Source organism: Megascapheus bottae, chromosome 18, assembly GCF_031878675.1.
Source record: "Megascapheus bottae isolate mThoBot1 chromosome 18, mThoBot2.hap1, whole genome shotgun sequence".
NCBI classification, from domain to species: Eukaryota; Metazoa; Chordata; class Mammalia; order Rodentia; family Geomyidae; genus Megascapheus; species Megascapheus bottae.
Window position 1 is genome coordinate 18992952 of NC_143526.1, and position 18749 is coordinate 19011700.

At 36.2% G+C, this 18749-nt stretch overlaps 1 protein-coding gene and 1 non-coding gene across 2 annotated transcripts in view; one reads left to right on the forward strand and one right to left on the reverse strand.

The window, feature by feature from the left end:
• Macrod2 (mono-ADP ribosylhydrolase 2) overlaps nt 1–18749 on the reverse strand; it is a 1707616-nt gene that overhangs the window by 1569103 nt on the left and 119764 nt on the right. The gene's annotated exons all lie outside the window — the stretch shown is intronic.
• Nucleotides 12487–12593, forward strand: LOC150050181 (U6 spliceosomal RNA). Its single transcript, XR_016538794.1, has one exon. It is a non-coding gene; the product is annotated as a U6 spliceosomal RNA (small nuclear RNA).

Below are 18749 nucleotides of genomic sequence, written 5' to 3' on the forward strand. Positions count from 1 at the left end.
CACAACTTGTTGATCCACTCATCAACTGAGGGACATCTAGGTTGGTTCCATATCTTTGCTATGGTGAATAGTGCTGCAATGAACATCCTTGTGCTAGTGGCTTTAGTGTGTCCTTGTTTCTGGACAATTGGGTAAATGCCAAGTAGTGGAATTGCTGGGTTGTAGGGGAGCTCTATATTTAGTCTTTTGAGGAATTGCCACGCTGCTTTCCAGAGTGGTTGAACAAGTTTACAGTCTGACCAACAGTGTAGTAGTGATCCCTCCTGGCCACACCAAGCTACATTGCCTTCACAGACATCAAACAGTTGATCGTGATGCCGCAAAGAACCAGGTGGCCATCAACCCCACCAACACTGTTTTCGATGGCAAATACCTTATTGGATATAGGTTTGATGATGCTATCGTCCCCTCTGACATGAAGCACGGGCCCTTCATGGTGGTAAATTATGCAGGCATACCTAAGGTCCAAGTCGAGTACAAAGGCGAGACAAAAAGCTTCTATCCAGAGGAGGTCTCCTTCATAGTTCTCACAAAGATGAAGGAAATTGCAGAAGCCTATCTTAGGAAGACTGTTACTAATGCTGTGGTCACTGTGCCTGCATACTTTAATGACTTCCAGGGCCAGGCAACAAAAGATGCTAGAACCACTGTTGATCTGAATGTACTGAGAATTATCCATGAATCAACTGCCTCTGCTATTGCTTATGGTTTGGACAAGAAGGCTGGAGCTGAAAGAAATGTGCTGATCTTTGACTTAGGAGGTGGCACTTTGATGTGTCAATCCTCATTATTGAGGATAAGATCTTCGAGGTCAAGTCTACAGCAGGAGACACTCACCTGGGTAAAGAAGATTTTGACAACCTGATGGGCAACCATTTCATTGCCGAATTCCAACGCAAGCATAAGAAGGACATCAGTGAGTACAAAAAAGTTGTTCAGTGTCTCCATACTGCTTGTGAGCAAGCTAAGCACACCCTCTCCTCCAGCACACAGGCCAGTGTTGAGATTGACTCCCTCTATGAAGGCACTGACTTCTACACTTGTATCACCCGGATTCAATTCGAAGAGCTGAATGCTGACCTGTTCCATGGCACTCTGGATCCTGTAGAAAAAGCCCTTAGTGATGCCAAACTAGACAAGTCACAGATCCATGACATTGTCCTGCTTGCTGGTTCCACCTGTATTCCCGAGATCCAGAAGCTTCTACAAGACTTTTTCAGTGGGAAAGAGCTGAATAAGAGCATTAAACAAGATGAAGCTGTTGCTTATAGCACAGCTGTCCAGGCAGCCAATCTATCTGGAGACAAGTCTGAAAATGTTCAGGATTTGCTGCTCTTGGATGTCACCCCTTTGTCCCTGGGTATTGAGACTGCTGGCAGAGTCATGACTGTCCTCATCAAGTGCAATACAACCATTCCTACCAAACAAACTCAGACCTTCACTACCTACTCTGACAACCAACCTGGTGTGCTCATTCAGGTATATGAAGGTGAGCAGGTCACGACCAAGGACAACAACCTGCTTGGAAAGTTTGAGCTCACAGGCATACCTCCTGCTCCACGTGGTGCTGTGGATAAGAGCACCAGAAAGGAGAGCAAGATCACAATCACCAATGACAAGGGTCTCCAGGATATGGTAACAAGAGCTTTATATTATGTGATTGGTATTCTTAATGTACTATGTTATTTCTCTTGTTGCCCTTTGGTTAATCTCATATTGTTACAGTATCTGACTTTGTTACCTGGCATATTGTATTTGTTTACTTGAAATAGGAAAGGGAAGGGGGAAAAACAGGATGATTGGTAGGGGATGAGGGAGGGAAATGAGGACAAAAACTTGGGAGGGGGTGTCAATGTGTGAGAAGTGATGTACACTCTGGTGAATATAACTGTGACTCCTCTATAAATTACAATAAAAAAAGAACTGGTGGATTTAAAATACTGAGTGATATCTTTAGGAAGGCAAATTAAATGTGTCTATTTCAGACTTTGCCAGTAAATTTTTTGCCAATCCTGGGCTTGAGCTCATGGCCTGACCACTGTCCTTGGACTTTCTCAAGGCTAGAGCTACACGACTTGAGCCTCAGAACCACTTCCAGCTATTTTCTTTACTACTGGGCCAAACTTCCAACCTTTGCCAATAATTTAAGAACAGAAAATCCCAAATTAGTAGACAATGGACAAAAGTAATAACTAAGTTAACATACACCAGAATCATAAATGTAGTAGTAACATATGGAGAGTATGGGATAGGGTAAAATCAAGGTAGTAATAAGGAGACTTCAATGTTGTCTTAATGTCATATCTTTAATATTCACAATTGTGAATAAATATATGCATTGCTTACAATAATTATTTACTAATTTTATTCTGTTAGTATTTTTAAAGCGTTAAAATCCAAATTGTTATGTAGAATTTATTATTTTATTTGTTTTTTGTTTGTTTTTTGCCAGTTCTGGAGCTTGAACGCAGGGCCTCAGCACTGTCCTTGGGCTTTCTCAAGGCTAGCACTCAACTACTGGGCAACAGCACCACTCCCGGTCTTTTCTGTGTGTGTAGTACCAATCAATCGAACCCAGGACTTTGTGCATTCTAACCACTAGTCCACGCTCCTAGCCCATATTTTACTTCTAAGAATAAGCAAGGCAATGCCTCAGCAGAAAGCATAGAAATGTTTTGAATCTAAAGGATTCTACAAATTGGAAACGCTCTACTTTCCAGTTGATTTCTCCATCTAAAATATGAAACCAAACTATCTCCATTTTTTTTTGCCAGTCCTGGGGCTTAAACTCAGGGCCCGAGAGCTGTTCTTGAGACTCATTTTGCTGAAGCATAGTACTCTATCATTTGAGCCACAATGCTACTTCCCGCTTTTTCTATTAATGTGGTGATGAGGAATCAAACCCAAGTCCTCTACCACTAAGCCACATTCCCAGCCCACTATGTCCAATCTTAACCACTGCATGAAATGGCTAGTACAATTTTACACCTTGAATTTGAAAACTGTAGGACATGAACATAAGAAAATCAAAGGAGGCTGGGTTGGATTTCTAAAATATAGAGGTTTCCTACTCAGACAACACCATAAAAAGCACAAAATGAATATTTCTAAAAGGGAATGGAGTCTTACAAAACTTGTTCAGATATCTAAAGAACTTGGTTCTTATCTTCAATCAAGTCTCCAAGTTTAGAAACTTTGCACATCAGTGGGCTGACAGCCTATCCATGAGCAGGATGTCAGTTATAATAAAGAGAAACACATTCCATAAATATGTTTTTTTCCCATTCTATCATTTTCCTTCCCAGGGGAAAGTTAAACTGAAAAGGACAGGGTAATTCCAAATAGTTATCACATTCATGCACTTACAAATGAGGTCTACACGTTCTAAAACCAAAATAGAGTATATATGTCCCAGAAAATCTGCATCAGATGTGCTTCAGGTTGAAAGGAAATGATCCCAAATTCAAGTAGTTAAATGAGTCGTGAAAAAAGTGCAATTTTCAGAGATAAACCATGTTATGCAATCGCTCTACTTGTAGAGTCTATGTATAGAGCAAAACAGCTCCCTTATTATTTCCAAAAATAAATGTAGTTTGTTGTTGCTCTGTAGCTGGAGGTATTTCTTCATAATAACTTTGAAGGCATTTTCAGGGATAGATAGGAGGTCATCTAGGTTATAGTTACTCTACAGAGCAGGTGCTCCACTTCATCTGCCAGGCAGTGTGACATCCCCCCTACCTGTATAAATTTGTAGATGCATTTTTAAGGGGGTGATTAGTTGGAGATAAAAGTCTCGAGGACTTTCCTGCCCTAGGTGGCTTCAAACCTCAATCCTCAGATCTCAGCCTCCTGAGAAGCTAGGATTAGAGCTGTGAGATGCAGGTGCCTGGCTGTAGATCATTCATAACCACCATGTGTCTGTTTTGCAATCTAGAAAATGGGATTGTGTATATGTGATAAAAAATACATATCATTATGCAAAAATAGTTAAATGTGTAGTTAACATATCCCATTTTAAGAAATGCAAAGAAAATATTTTCTAATCTGATTTTCAGCTTTACTAAGTTAAATGTGCAGATGTTCATGATAAAAAGTTTATCCCTTCTTCATTTGAAAATACTAGTCTGGAAGTGTGGCTCTCTATGGGCTTCTATAATCACAGACATTTCCTAATCCACTCAGAGGCACATGATTCCACTGTTTAGACTGCCACTTTACTGTGTTCCAATAATCAACTATAAATAGAAACTAATACTAATACATTGAAAGGGAATAAACTAAAAAATACAAGTTGGTTTAAAATTTTGACTTATGTTTGATTTTCAAAACATAACAATTACTACACTATGATACATTAAAATAACAAATAAATGTGCTGCAAATTAAAAACAATGAGCAAAGAGTTAGAGCAGCAGTATTTGATTTGATGAGTAATGCTGATCTCTCAAAGAAAGAGAGAAAAGCAGCTGCACACCCTCTGGGAGTATTAGGCATTTTGACAAGAAGGTGTCCAGTTAGACCTAAAAGTATGCACGTCTATTAACTTGTCTAATTGTAAAGAGATATATTAGCAACCAGTAGCATACCTGAATTGGTTGTTTTGGTGGCACTACAGATTAAACTCAGAGTCTCAAGCATGTGGGACACACACTGTACCATTGAACTCATTATTTTGGTGGTGTTACTGCATGGATTTGTTTTTTTGTTTGTTTGGGTTTGTTTTTTTGCCAGTCCTGGGGCTTGACCTCAGGATCTCAGCACTGTCTTTGGGCTCTCTCAAGGCTAATGCTCTACCACTTAGGCCACAGCACCACTTCCGGCTTTTTTTTCTATGTATGTGGGGGTGCTGAGGAATCAAACCCGGGTCTTCATGCATGCTAGGCAAGCACTCTACCGCTAGGCCAAACTCCCAGCCCCCTGGATTTGTTTTTATAGGCACATTTTTAGTGTGTTTTATTATTGTATTTCTTTTTAATAGAGTTACAGAAAATTTGGACAGAAAGTACAGAAATCTCTTACAATCCCACCCCAAGTTCAAATTTTCCCCTAGCATTAACATCATGCAATTTTACTGGTGTGATAGATTTGTTAAAAGTGCTAACCTAATATCAAAATATTACTACTAAGTCCACCATTGGCATTGATTATATCACTATCTTATACAGTTCTATGAGTTTTAACAAGTTTATAATACCTACCATTATAGTTTCTTGCAGAAACTATCTAAATATGCCATGTTCAGTACCAATTATTTCAGCTAGTTCAACTCTAGACCATTGCCTTCTTCAGAATGTCAGAGGATGGTTTTTCAGTGTTTTCAGAATGGCTTTCCCCCCCACATTTAAGTTTCCTCCTTGTCCTTTCATAGTTAATTAGCTTGTTTCTTTTACCAATAATATCCCATTGTATCAATGTACCATACTTTATGTGCAACAGAAAGATAACCTAGTGAACATCATATTAGACAATTACAAATAGTTGCTATAAACATTCATATGAAGGCTTTGTGGGGGAATTTCTTCACTCATTTGAGTACATATTTCCTATATCACATTATGATAAGCATGTGGTGATGCCTCATTGTTGTTTTAAATTTCAGTGTCAGTAATATTTGACATTGAAAATTGTTTCAAAAATTGACTTTCATATATATATATATATATATATATGAGCACTTTTCAGTTGGGTGATTTTGCAGTATTCAGTTTTAAGAATTCTTTGAATACTTGAGATGGTATCAGATACATCTTTTACAAAGTTTTTCCCAGTTTGTGGTTGTTTTGTTTTTTTTTTTCTCATTTTCTTTTTTTTTTTTTTTTTTTTTTTTGCCAGTCCTGGGCTTGGGCTCAGGGCTTGAGCACTATCCTTGGACTTTCTCAAGGCTTGAGCTCTACCACTTGAGCCTCAGCACCACTTCCAGCTTTTTGCTATGTATGTGGGGTACCGAGGAATTGAACCCGGGTCTTCGTGCATGCTAGGCAAGCACTCTACCACTAGGCCAAACTCCCGGCCCCCTTTTTTCTCATTTTCTTAACAGCACCTTTCATGGCAAAATACTGCTACTACTACTACTAATAATAACAAGTAATTTAATTAATTCCCTTTTGATACTTTTCTTCCATGAATGATTTTAGTATTGAATCTAAAAGCTTCAATACCAAACTATGATCACATATATTTTTCCCTTTGTAATTTATTAACCTTTTCAGCTTTGCAGTCTATTATGAAATATATCTAATTTAATATATTCAATATAATACATTTAAAATAGTAATTTAACATATTTAATTTAATATATTTTGAATTATATTGGCTGGGAAGAATTGACATCTTAGCAATATTGATTCTTCTCTCTACATTGAAATTGGCTTCTAAAATATAAAGGAAAATTTCAAAGACCTGAGCCAACAAATCCTAGAAAATGTGGATTCAGTGACAGGACCTTAAGACACATCAAATCCTACAAAACACTCAGTTGCTAAGATCCTACACATATCAATGGCTACCATCACCGGTTCTTCAACTAATGTTGCTCTTCTACTTTTCCACTTGATCTCAGAGAACCACTGAGGTTCTTTTCTGAGAGGAGAGAAAAATCTTCCTGGTGTTGATAAACCCCAAAGGCATTCACTTTCTTCTGTACGTTCTTCTATGTTAGCAAATGTCCAAGCTATGAAATTTCTATATCCAAACCCCACATGAACTTGCCAGGAATATGTGTCTTACGTCTACTCTCTTATTATACATATATTCAGTCTAACCACCTTTGCAAAACTTTCCCCCACATTCAAGTGTCAAAGAACATCACAGTTTCAAGTGATTTGGGGAAATTAAGAAATCACAGTCACTATTAAAACACTATATTCAGCTATACTATGGATTGAGTAGGCTTTTGTGGCTAGGACTGGGATCCAGCTACTTGTATAAAAATAGTCCTTTAGAAAAGCATTCTACGATGAGAAAGGGTATCAATGTATGTGAAATAATGCACCTTCTGTTTGGTGAATATAATGTAACCCTTCTATTAATTACAATAAAAAATATCTGGGGACGGGAGTTTGGCCTAGTGGTAGAGTGCTTGCCTACCATGCACAAAGACCCAGGTTCAATTCCCCGGTACCACATACGTAGAAAAAAGCCAGAAGTGGTGCTGTGGCTCAAGTGGTAGAGCTCTAGTCTTAAGAAAACCCAAGGGCAGTGCTCAGGCCCTGAACTCAAGCCCAGGACTGGCAAAAAAAAAATATGAAAAAAGAAAAGCATTCTATGTTTCAAACAACTGTCTTAGAAACATTATTTTTGACCCCCATGCTTGAGACCAATTTATTTATTAACACAGAAATTGAAATCAATATCTATATGGAATCTTATTATAAAAGCCTATATTTTGAAATACTGATTAGTCCATTGCATTTATACTGAAATCAAGTAGTATCTAGCTTACCAAACTACATTTATGATTTTCTAGATATAAATAAAGATAGCTGAAAGATTTGAATGGCAATATTGATCTGAAGATTGCAAATACTGTAATTCAAAGCAAAATTGTATCTATAAACATTTTTATACTACACAGAAGCTGTGGAAATCCTATATAAAAGTTAACCATTCTTAAAACAAATAATCTTTTTAAAAATAGCACCTGTGTAATATGTCTATAATAGAAAAAATAACATAACATGCTATTAAATAAATCATACTTTATTGTTTCCACAAGTATTACTCAATGTGTCTTTCTTGAAAAAGTAGTATGTTTACAGATTAAAAGCCTCCTGATTTAAAATTCTTTTTTCAAAGCAGAAAAAACATGTTCTCTCTGATATTCCAAGCTATTAAAATACTAACAATGTAATTTATTATCTAGAATTATTTGCCTCTGCTCTGTAGTTAATTTTAAAAGGAAAACAAATTATTCTGTCATTAGAGGAAAATACCAACAAGTAGAAATCTAATGAATAAGATTTTGAAAACATTGCTGAACACACATTTGACCTACAACCTGAAAGAAATTTCTCCCTAACAAGCAGATGGCAATCTGAAAAATAACATCTGGAATTTAATCCTAGGCAATCAGATCCAATCTGAAATGCTGAACAGCAAGCACAGCACTCATTGGAATATGATATCAGGTAGGATGGTTAGTTTATAGGATCTAAGCACCATGGTAACACTCTACAGACAGCTATTCAAAACAGTGGCATTGAAAACCATAGAATAAAAGGCATAATAGAGAAAAATAAAGTGCTAGCTTGTGGGTCATAAATATTACACACAGACAATTAGTAAAAGAATAGCAATATATTTACTAATTATTCCTCACTCAAAACACTGCTGAGTGAACAGGAAGGGCAGGAACAGCTTTAAAATAATAAACTCTAGGGGCCGGGAGTTTGGCCTAGTGGTAGAATGCTTGCCTAGCATGCACGAAGACCCGGGTTCGATTCCTCGGTACCACATACATAGCAAAAAGCCGGAAGTGGTGCTGAGGCTCAAGTGGTAGAGTGCTAGCCTTGAGAAAGTCCAAGGACAGTGCTCAAGCCCTGAGCTCAAGCCCAGGACTGGCAAAAAAAAAATAATAATAATAAACTCTAATCAAAGGAGAAAAGAAATATGCCAAACCAGACATAATTTTCTGTGAAAACTGTTAGTGATAGTTGGAAGGATCCAAAATTTGTAATAAACATTCTAGAAGGCCAACTAACTCCTAGATAATATACAAAACTAAAAGAAAGAGAATATATTTTACAAGACGCTAATGATCCCCATGAGAGCTAATAGGATCCTTCATTACACAACAAATATACAGGTCAAATTGAACATGCAAAAGCCTAAAGTAGAAGATCCCAGAAGGCTAGATCAAGATGGAACATAAGTTTATAGGGAAAGAACAGATAGTAGTATTCAAAAGGCACAAGTATTGGCAAGGCTGAGAGTAATGTAGTGGTCAAATGGACGCAAGGCTCAGCAGTACCAGACATCAAAATAAGCTTAAAACATTAGCCCTTAACAAAAATCAGAACAGAAGTGAAAAAGAAGGCACAAAACCCAAGGCTGGACCATTGTGTAAGATTACACTTGTTCTAGAAAAAGTCCTGTGATAATTATCTTTATCTAACTCATTGGCCAAGATACACATATATTTGGTCAAAAATGTTTCTCAGAAGGTATTTTTGAAATGAAATAAACTTTTCAATCCATAAACTTTAAGTAAAGAATGTAAAATGAAGAAAAAAGGACAGCAAAAGAGAAAGAGGAGAGAGTTAAAAGGCCCTTGCTTCTTGACCCTTGTCACCAAAGACACATCTACAAATCACCAAACATACTATAGACAGATTTAAGATTAAGATTCAGATATTTCCTGGTCTATATGATTCCTCAAGATTGTACTCTTTACTGTATAATTCCCACTCATTCTTTTATTTTCCCTCCTTTCTTTTATTCCTTAGCATGATACCAATGATTAAATCAAAGTCCTGTGCATGCTAAGAAAGTATTCTACCATTTGAGCCATGCCCCCAGCTTTGCTACCAATTCCTTATATAAGTGAACAAAATATCTGAGCACCTAAAATAATATCACTTGTTCTCCATTTTTCTTCCTTGTGGGTAGCTCTGACAGACAAATTTATCTTTGAATCATTATAAGAGTTTATCTTGGGAATAGAAGCATGGCATAGTGGTAGAGTACTTGTATAACATGCATGAAGCCCTGGGTTCAATTCCTCTGTACCACATATAAAGAAAAAACTGGAAGTTGAGCCATGGCTCAAGTGGGTAGAGTGCTAGCCTTGAGAAAGCAAAAGGACAGTGCCCAGACTCTGAGTTCAAACTACAGAATTGGAAGAAAAGGAAAAAAGTTTTATCTTGATTATCCAGAAATTAATTGCAACTCATACTCCAATTCATTCAATAGTATCTGAAACATTTTTCAGGTTCTTTCAAAATTATAGAGCAAACAATACAACTCTTCAAATATAATTATGGAACTAAGTAGGAAGTAGCATCAAATATTACATTTATGTAACATTTATGGTTTGTCTTTCGTAGGATGTTGTTTGCAAGCAAATGTGTTAGCCCTTTAATAAACATATAATTTCGGGCCGGGAGTTTGGCCTAGTGGTTAAAGTGCTTGCCTAGCATGCATGAAGAGCCGGGTTCGATTCCTCGGTACCACATACATAGAAAAAAGCCAGAAGTGGTGCTGAGGCTCAAGTGGTAGAACTCTATCCTTGAGAAAGTCCAAGGACAGTGCTCAGGCCCTGAGCTCAAGCCCAGGACTGGCAGAAAAAAAAAACATATAATTTCACATCGGCATTGTGACATAAGGCTTCTCACATTATTTATAAATGAAGAAACAGAAGCTGAAAACATTAACATTTATTCAGCACAGTGGGATCAGAATTAAGACTAATTCATTCCAAAACCCACTCATATCCCAGGGTAAATAAATGTAAAAACAAAAACTACTTTTATGACCATCAAAGATTAAAAGAATGAAAGAAAATAGTATTATTCCTTGGCAGCTAAAATAAAACATCCTAAAGCAACAATATCTACAGCATCTAAAAGAGATCGTTCACCAGAATCTAGCTTCACTGACTTACAAAGAAGAAACAAAAATAAAGTAGATGAGTTTGCTAAACATGTTATTCTAAATATGATGTAAAAATCAATGTTAATAAATTCTTTAATAAAAATGTAAAGCAGATGATTAAATGCAGAAGACAAATTAAATGTCTTCATTTCCAAAGCCTTTTACAGTTTTAGGACTGGTTGTGTGGCTCAAGTGTTAGAGTGGCTACTTATCAAGTGTGAGGTTCTGATTTGAAACCCCAGTACCACCACCCACCAAAGACAAATGTTAACATTTTAATAGCATAGTCAGAAATGTAAGATATGTGTCCAACAAATAACAACTCTAAACTTCAAATAAAAAATTTAAAACAACCACTTGAAACCTCTAAGAACTTAAAAAGCAGAGAAAGAGAAAGAAACTGGGCTACCTGCTTTGCTTCTTGTTTCTCTGGGGTCTTTTTGTTGTGGTGATTTCATTTGGAGTTCTGATTTTTTAAATTCCTTTCCTACATGCCTTTTATCCTGAGGAAATTTCTGATAGTTCCAGGAAGGAAAGCTAAAACTTCAATATAGAAATGACAATGGTGCTAACTCTAGGATATGGAAACAAGAGCTTTATCTTATGTGATTGTTGTCCTTAATACACTATGTTATTCCTCTTCTATTTTTTTGCCCTTTGGTTAATCCCATGTTGCTACTGTATCTGACTTTGCTACCTGATATATCATATATGTTTATTTGAAATAGGAAAGGGAAGGGAGGAAACAAGATGATTGGGAGGGAGTTGAGGAGGGAAATGGGGACATACACATGAGAAGGGGTATCAATGTGAGAGAAATAATGCACCTACTACCTGGCGAATGTAACTATAACCCCTTTTTAGATTACCCTGACAATAAAAACTAAGCAAATAAACAAATAAAAACTTTTTAAAAAAGAAATGAAAATGGTGCAATTTTGACAATACATATATGTTTAAACTCTTGGAAATTATATAGAAATAGAATCATAATTATGACTTACCAGTTTTCCAAACTGGAATATTTTTCTTGAAAGTAATAATAGGTATAATTCTAAGTTAACTATGTCATGTACTCCAATTATTAAATTGTGCCTTAATTTTACTTTAAATAGAATATGTGCCTTTTTCTTTATATTTTCTCTAAAATCAAAGCATATTAACATAAGCAAATCAACTAAGTGCACAAAATAACAACTAATAGGAGGCACAATTAAATTTTTTTGAACTATATGATAATCATATTCCCATTAATTGTACTTTGTTTCATTAAAGATTCCTTTTAATCTTCACACTTCAGCCTTCTCAGATGGAAATTTAATTTTAGAAAAATAATGATAGAAATAAGATAATTTTTAACTTAATTTGGTAATAACATTTTGTCTTAATAATCATAGTCATAGATTTCAGTTAATTTTAAATACCCTATTTTATTTAAACAGTAAAAAGTATTTTTAAACAACATTGTTGCTAAACTATATAGTTTTTGTTCTTACAAACAGAGCTGATTACTAAAGTTTACAATAAATAAAAATATAGTCAAAGGGAGAATTATCCTTTATCATTCCATACTCAACTATTAAGGCTATATGCTAGTTAGATATGCTACCTTTAATAGAACTATGTGGTCTTAGACTATTTGCTAAACTTGTATTTAAATTTGTTCTGAGGCCTTCATATTGGGAAACAAGCCCAAATTACAGAAATCTTGAACATGGCTTTCATCTTCTCCCATTTAGCTACTAGAACCTCTAAATCATTCATGTGTTCTATCTCTATCAACTGCATGCCTTCATGGGATGGAATTTTTCATTCTGGTCTATTTGTTGGTTGTAGTTAGAGATTTATTAACAGAGATTGAAATCTACCATGTGATATAAGAAAATTATATATCTAGTGCTTGCTTCAGCAGCACATATACTAAAATTGGAACGATACAGAGAAGATTAGCATGGCCCCTGTGCAAGGATGACATGCAAATTCGTGAAATGTTCCATATTTTTCTATGCTGCTATCAGAAAGAACGACATCGCTCCATTTGTAAGGAAATGGAAAGACTTAGAAAAAAATCATATTAAATGAAGTAAGCCAGACTCAAAGGAACATAGGCTCAATGGTTTCCCTCATTTGTCATAATCAGTAGAAATCTTGGGCTCTCCAAGCAGAGATTTACAATAGAACAAAACCTAGATACATAAGGCCAGATAGTATGATGCTAAATGAAAGGACCTCCAAAATATAGAAACAAAAGCCATATAATTAGTGATTATTGTCCTTAATGTACTATGTTATCTCTCATCTCTTTTGCTGCCCCTTGGTTATCTCATATGGTTACAGTATCTCATTTTGTTATCTAATATATTGGATATATTTGTATTTGGTTATTTGAAATTGGATAGGGAAGGGGGGAAAACAACATGAGCGGCAGAGGAGGGAGGAGGGAAATGGGGACCAAGACATGAGAAAGGGTATCAATGTATGTGAAGTAATGCACCTTCTATCTTGTGAATATAATGTAACCCTTCTATTAATTACAATAAAAATATATGAAAAAGAGAAAATTATATATCTAAATGATGTTTTTTTTATAGACAGAAAGTATTGACTCACATTTACCAACACCAGTATCAAGTATTAAAAGGGCCAAACATAATGCTTGTGGGTTAATAGAAGTATCAACTAAATTTGTGGTTGCAAACCAATAAGAAAATATTCTTTCTGTTCAGCTTTTTACTTCTCTAGCAAAATTCACATACACTACACCACACTAATTCTGTTGTAGTAGTGATGTAACCTGTCAATTTACAGTCATAGTTTTTGCAATGGACTCAAAAGGTTCTTCTCACTTCATGAGAAATCCAAACATCGAAATACAACTTACTCATTTGTAGTCTCTGATCAGCCTAGAAAACTGATTTCTTTCTATTAAACAGCTGCCTTCACCCACTGATTCAGGTTTCAGAACGTCTCTTACTGTGAGGTGAGCTCTATACTAGATGATTTGTAATTATTAAATGACAAGTTAATGTTTTGCACCCATTTCAGATACAAAACCATACAAACCAGCTCACAAGTGCAAACTAAATAACCTACTAAAAAAAAGCTAACAGGTAAACGAAATCTCTTGAATGCACTATAACCTATAATATATTTAATTCATGCACTGGCAAAAATACAAAAGCAGGGAGAAGGGGAAATATTTTATCTTTCCAGGCCATAGGATTATTTGGTAATTATTTTCATACCTCAATACAAGCACTAAAAGGGGTTCTGACTATGTGGTAAAATAATTTACCCAATTTAAATCTATTACTTTTCCCAGTTTAAACACTATTTTAAAGCCATCAAACTTGTGGAAACTTTGAAGAGAAGGCAAAGCCACTCACTTTAAAAAACATTATTGTATGATAAGCTTCTATTTATCAGAATTCTGGATAGTGACATCTGATTAATAGGGAGTAGCCACAGAAAATAGATGGTTAGCGCATCATACAAATATCTATCTCAAATTATCTATCTATCTATCTATCTATCTATCTATCTATCTATCTATCCATCTATATATCTATCTATCTGTGGTACAAAGTAAGCATTTTCCAGCCTCCTGCAGGCTTTTTATGAAACACAATTCCAGTCAACTGAAAGTTAACAGATAGGATAGCTTTCACTGATTAAAAAAAAAAAAAAACTTCCATGCTCCTTTTCTGTCTAGCTGAAATGGAAAGAGTGCCCCAGGCAACTTTTGGAAATCACATGCTGATAAGTAAGCCTCTGCTTACATTTGCTCTAAACAAGTGAGTGTATTCAACGCACCTTATGTTTTTGGAATCTGTTTCACAACTAGTATAACTCTATGAGGGTATAGACTCAGACACTGTTTTTCCTATTATGTTCTCACAATACATTTCAATCACCAGTGGGACATTCCTGTTCACACAAAGCAATACTCTGCCAGCAGACACCTGAGTTTTCTCTAATTCAAGTAAGTCCTGACACTACCTGGACAGATCCCACCGGGTAAAGGCTCAGTCCCCAAGACTGAGCTTCAGATTTCAGTTCCAAGCCCACTGTTTCACCCAACCAATAAACTATAAATTGAGTTTCTTTTCTCTTAGGTTCATTTAATTTGCTAGACCTGTACACAGGACTCGGGGAAACATGGTTCATTATAAAGGATATTCCATATGTTACGGATGAATTAAGTCATAGAATCAGTTACAGGGGAAGGGACAGGTACAAAAGACCCCTTCCACATTCTCTCTCAGCACACCTCTCGAAATCTCCTGGGATTCACCTACATGAATATCTAATATCACTTTGGGTTGGTTTTTATTTCTAATGGGTGTTTCATTATAGGCATGGTTGATTATATTGTTGACCTTTTGTGATCATTGTAACCATTAGTTCCTCTCTCCTCTTCAAAGAATAAGGTTGGAGTGGGCTGAAAATGCCAGTCTTCCATTCTTATAAGAATGATTGAGGCAGGATTGGAGGCAGCTACTGCTACTGTCAGTTAACTCATTAGCAGACAAAAGAAACATTTCTTTGAACATTGTAAGGCTTTTAGGAGTCGTGGACTAGGAAATAGGAAAAATTAAGTACATATTTCAGAATTTTATATTACAGCAAAAAAAACTTATTTTTTCTAAGACCAGTGATTTTTGGGAAGGAGAGTGGAATTTGTTGGAGAGAAGAGGAGAAAATTTACACAAATCCTTGGCCACCTAAAAAGGCAAAGACAGAGATCTTGAAACTCATCTCTACAAATATGAAAACTTCTATGTCCATTTATTAAAATAGTACTGACCAAGAATGAGTGGCAGTGACAGCACCAATATAGAATGGCAACACTGGCAATTTCACCCTGGGGAAAGAGTTATGTAACTCAGCTCTCTTTAGGGAAACCCAGGCCAACTGTGGCTCACAGCATTCCATACTGAGGTTGGATACGAAAATATCATTTACTTTCATTTAGTGAAACAACTATTTCTGTTTATTTTCAAGAACTATTTACTGAACATCTGCTATACAAGCCCTCTTGTATACCCACGGGCATCTGAAGTCTCTCATAAGCACAGTAGATAATAAGCTCAGCCTTAAGCTCTGACACTACTACTACTTTCTCAAATTACCTGAAAATTATCTTTTGTGAAATTAATCATACCCCTCCCTACCTTCCAAATAAGAGGCCTTTTTTCTTCCATTCTTTTAAAGGGACAATATGTTCTTTGTCTTCCTCTGCCACTGCTAGATTTTTGGTCTATGGTCATAATTTAAATATGATATCCTTTTTGAGGTTCATGCCATCTATTTATGTGACCAGGATAAACAAAGGCTCTTGGCAGTAAGAAACAGAATAGATCAGAATAAATATGAGTATTTGGTGGTAAAACACTGGCAACCTCAATGGAAATGAGGCAGAGTTTAATAAGTACTTTTGGAAAAAGAAGAAAACAAATGAGCTACAGAGAACTCTAAGGAGGATTTTCAGAAACTACCTTCTATATCCTACTGAAGTGATATAAGTCTGTCACTGCTGAATTCAAATTTTCAAATTTCCCTGAGAGAGAATCTGAGTAAGCCAGTTGGAAAATCTTGCATTTTTCAGTTATGGCTACAGCTTCAGCTACATAGCCCATTAAGGCTGATAGAACCCACAGCCTTGGTTTCAAAATAAAGACACACAGACAGATAATAGCTACATAATGAACACTGCTCTAAATTTTAGAGTCTAAAAGTACAATATACATGAAAATACCTATTTCTGTATAGCTGAAGATGCCACAATCCAACTACTAAACCCAAAGGGTAATATAATCACTCCCCACAAAGGGAAATAACCCCATATACTTATGATTCATCTACTCTAATAAAACAACAGAATCATTCTCTTCCACCAAAGGAGTCACCCAGTACATCCATGACTGATGACATAGATCTACCCTTCTTCTCAAGCCAATAATATCAGGGAAGTATCCAGTGTCCCCCTACTTTAATTGTAGCTACACAATGTCAACACATCAATTTCCAACATGAGAATATTTTCATTACTGTAATTCTTAAAAATAGGGAAGATAATTCTTATACTTTCTCAGCAATAAACAAATACAAAGTAATGGCCTCATATCTTCTCCAGTTGCTGTCTTAGGATTCTTTCCTCTTGTAGTCATTCTATGTACATGCCTTGCATTCAGGTATAAATAATGTACCTTGTATTTGTATTCAAGAACGCTTCCTGATAGACTCTTTGCCCAGTGGGATAACCCACTCTTATAGAAGTGTAAATATTTAAAGCTTCTGCCATAGTATTTCAGGGAAATTTCTATTAACTTTTCTGTGGGGCATGATGGGAAAGAAAGGAATCCCCCTAAAAAAAACATAGATTCTACATAATCCTGAAATCTACCAAAGGAACAGCTCAATTTCTCTTTTTTCAACAGAGTCAGTCCAGCTAATATAATCACATTTTTGGCCTATTTTCTTAAGGGTATGAGGAAGTCAAAATAGCCAAATCATATTGTTTTTTTTGTTTTGTTTTGTTTTTTTGTTTTTTTTTTTTTTGCCAGTCCTGGGCTTGAGCTCAGGGCCTGAGCACTGTCCTTGGACTTTCTCAAGGCTAGAGCTCTACCACTTGAGCCTCAGCACCACTTCCGACTTTTTTCTATGTATGTGGTACCGAGGAATCGAACCCGGGTCTTCATGCATGCTAGGCAAGCACTTTAACCACTAGGCCAAACTCCCAGCCCCGAGCCAAATCATATTATTAAGCTCTTACTTTAGGAAAATAATGATCTAGGTACTGGCAAGTATGGTTGGTGGGAGGCTATGAGGAGCTCACAATACAGACATTTTGCAAAATATTTAGGTTATATGAAGAGATAGGACTAAGAGGTACAAATGTCACCTATTTCTTACAATAAAATCAGGATTCCATCCAGGTGAGGCGGCTCATGCCTGTACTCCTTGCTACTCAGGAAGCTGAGATCTGAGGATCACGGTTCAATGCCAGCCCAGGCACTAAAGGCCATGAGGCTCTTATCTCCAATTAACCACTAGAAAACTGAAGTGGCCCTGAGGCTCAGAGGGTTAGGCAGAAGCCTTGAACTAAAGAGCTCAGGGGCAATGCCCAGGCCCAGAGTTCAAGCCCCATGACTGAACAAAAAAATTAGAATTCTAAGTGACAAGAGCATTTATCTTCTTGCAATCAAAACTCTAGATTTATCAAGCAATTCTGAGAATTTTTAGTCTCTAACCAGCATTCTCCAACTAGTATGTAGAAGAGACAATATCCTACATAAATCTCTGGGACAGGATCTCACACTTTCATAGTTCCCAGTGACACCACAGCTGAGTCTTTAGTAACTATGAGATCAGCTGCTTTCGCATGATGAGATGAATAATAAACAGTAATCTTATTAGTATTATTTGTTCTCTGTGAAGTGGGTAGATTGAGCAAATGATATGTGAATGATACCATGATTGATATAGTGGCAATTTTGTGGTACAAAGACAAAATAAAAATGACAAGTTCTTTCACCTTCCACAATGTAAAGAGGACAAAATAATGAGACCTCAATCAATGTTTAGCATTCTGTTCTTCACTCAAGATTAAATGATACTGTTAGAAAATGAGGCAATGACCATGAGTGTAACCACAGAAAAAGTCTGTTCCTGAGTTCATGCACAGCCTCTACCTTATCATCACATGCACTTTATTTTTGAGTACATTGGGCAAATAATTGACACCTTCACAAACTTGCTCATACATCTTCTGTTCACCTTTTACTTGAACACTAACATTAAATGAAATTTTTGTCTGAACCTTTTCTTAGTGTTTCAATTACATATTCTCCCCTAAATCCTCTGGCCACCATCTGCCAATCTTGTTCCTAGATATCAATATAAAGCCTGATCTTAGGTTCTATGTAGTAGCTAAGTGCACAAGGAGAAATACTGCTTGAAGTTATGTACCTGAGAGCTTTTTTTTTCTTCCGAGTCCTCCTACCTAAAGATCTTTCAGAGTGATCTATAATTATCTTTAATCAGATTTTTTTCTACAGAAAGCCCTATTAGAATACTCATGTAAGCAAAGGCAAAGTTGGCAATGCAACAGACATTGATGATCAGATATCACAGACCATTGAGACCATTCTTTAAAA